Below are 2,436 nucleotides of genomic sequence, written 5' to 3'. Positions count from 1 at the left end.
GCGGTCCCCTACTTACCCCCTGCCCCATCCCCTCTTAGTCTTCTCTTCTCATCGTGGGGAACACTTCCTCCACTCTTCCAGGGACAGCCTCTGGGCTGCCTCTCACGGACTGAGAGAGATGTTAGGTCCCAGCGTTTTAAATGGTAACACTGCTTGGACACAATACACATTGGATAATGGCTCTCAGTGGCCCTGAAATGGCACTTATGTTGTTGTTGTTGTTCTTTTGCCTTTTTCTAGGGCCACATCCGCGGTGTATGGAGGTTCCCATATGGAGGCTGGGGGTCGAATCAGAGCTGTAGCCGCCGGCCTACGCCAGAGCCACAGCAGCACCGATGCCAGCCGTGTCTGCGACCCACACCACAGCTCACGGCAATGCCGGATCCTTAACCCGCTGAGCAAGGCCAGGGATCGAACCCGCAACCTCATGGTTCCTAGTCGGATTCGTTAACCACTGTGCCACAACGGGAACTCCCAAAAATGGCACTTTTGATTTTAATATCCTGCATGACCTCGATAACTTTTGTCGCCGTAATGGCGAGGGGTCCAAAGGTCCCTGCGTGCAGGCTGTCCTTACCCTCCGCTCCCACCCTCCCTCCGTTCTTCTTGCTCCACCTTCGAAATTCTTCATTCACAACGACTCCCCTCTGATTCTGAGAGCTCCTCCTGTGATCCTGCACATCATCGTCCTCCCTGTGTCACCCTCTCCGTGCAGCCAGCTCTCCCACCCGCTCACAGCCATCCTCTCCTCCGCCCTCGGCTTCCTCAACTTCTCCCCATCCTAACCCAGATCCTGACCCCTTCTTGCTCCCCTCTTCATCCTCAGTCTGGACCGGACCTCCTGCTTCCAAAGACACCTGCCAGCCAGCTCCTTTACTCCCTCTAGGGGAAGTCGCAGGAACTGAAGGGATTGTCCGGGTCCATGTCCCTTTTTCAACGTCCACCCTCTCTCACATTGAAAAAAGATGAGGCTCCTTCTCTTCTGACCCCTCCACCTACATTAAGCAATTGGAGTATCTCCCTCAGTCCTATGACCTCACCTGGCATCTCCTCCTCCACCCTCTCCCCCGAGGAAAAGTAAAGGGTCTGGCGAAGCCCTCAGGCCCACGCTGACACCTCCACTGGCAAGATAACCGCCAACAGGTCAGGGCAGCAGCAATCCCCAGACAGGATCCAAAGTGGGACTGTCAGGTGGTCACCGCCCCCTCCCGGGCCGCAGACGCTGGAGTCTCATGGTAACTTGTCTCATAGGAGGAGTGGGAAAGCAGCATATGGAGCTGTCAACTATAAAAGCTAAAAGAAAGTAGCCGAGGCCCAGATGAAACCCCTGCCCTCTTTCTCATTTCACTTCTTTTTCACTTTCTCCAAAAGGGCACAAATTTAGACCCGGTTTCAGTAGAAGGAAGTCTTTTCTTTCTTTCTTTTTTTTGACGTCAGATGGGTAATATGCCGAAGTTGTACCAAGGTTGGAGGGAGGCACATGTCACACAAGCGTGTGACACCCAGTTATCATGCTCCTGAACGACAAAAAGACCTGAGGTCTTAAACGCTCACTTCACGTCTCAGGCTGCACCTGACATGCGGCACAAACTGCAAACATCGGGGGATGGCCCTCAACGCCCACAGCAGGATCTCTTGAGCCGTGCCCTCAAGGTATTTAATAATCCGGATAAAGAGGCTAAATGCCAAAAATTAAAAAGCGATCAGGCTAAATATGAAATGCTGGAAACTGCCATTCAGGGCTCCCCAAAATACAGGCTCCCTCACAAGGACGATGGCTCTGAGGCCCCTCCAGGACCATGTTACAGATGCGGCAAGAGAGGCCACTGGAAGGTTGAGTGTGACCAGCCCCCTCCGGGGAGGGCTGCATCCCTCCCTGTGGAGAGACCAGAATCCTCGAACCTCGAGCTGCCGAGCCCCTTTGGTCAGGCCACAGAGGACTGAGGGTGCCCGGGCTCCCGGCCCCCATGCCTGTCACACCATCGCAGCCCCCGGTAACTCTGCTCGTTGCAGGTAAGCCAGTTGCTTTTCTTATTGACATGGGGCCCACTTAGCACTACCTGAATTTTCAGGCCCAGTACACCCCTCTCAAGTCTCCACTGTGGGGCCTGCTGGCCGGATCTCCAAACCCTTAACGGCACCCCCTCCCGGCAGGAACACCCTAAAGCCATTCTTTCCTGATACTGCCCAGGTGCCCACGCCCGATTCTCGGCAGAGATATTTTATCTAAATTCAGAGCCTCTCTTATACTTCTCACTCCTGTCTCTGACTCTGACCCCTCCCTCCTCCTCCTTCTTGCTCATCCACAACCTGATAAGCTACCTCTCCCAGCCTCCACTGTTTCACCCTGGGTATGGGGTACCTCCACCCCTTCCATAGCTCAGCATCATGCTCCCATTCAAGTTAAAAGACCCACCCACATGGAGTTCCCGTCGT

The 2,436-nt window shown here is 54.5% G+C and overlaps 1 non-coding gene across 1 annotated transcript; it reads right to left on the bottom strand.

Moving 5' to 3' along the window:
* Positions 1 to 1,431: 1,431 nt before the first annotated feature.
* Positions 1,432 to 1,534, bottom strand: LOC125134832 (small nucleolar RNA U13). Its single transcript, XR_007136828.1, has one exon. It is a non-coding gene; the product is annotated as a small nucleolar RNA U13 (small nucleolar RNA).
* Between the last annotated feature and the right edge of the window lie 902 nt (positions 1,535 to 2,436).

The sequence above is a fragment of the Phacochoerus africanus genome, chromosome 8, assembly GCF_016906955.1.
Source record: "Phacochoerus africanus isolate WHEZ1 chromosome 8, ROS_Pafr_v1, whole genome shotgun sequence".
Classification (NCBI taxonomy): domain Eukaryota; kingdom Metazoa; phylum Chordata; class Mammalia; order Artiodactyla; family Suidae; genus Phacochoerus; species Phacochoerus africanus.
This window is presented reverse-complemented; position numbering and strand designations above follow the sequence as displayed.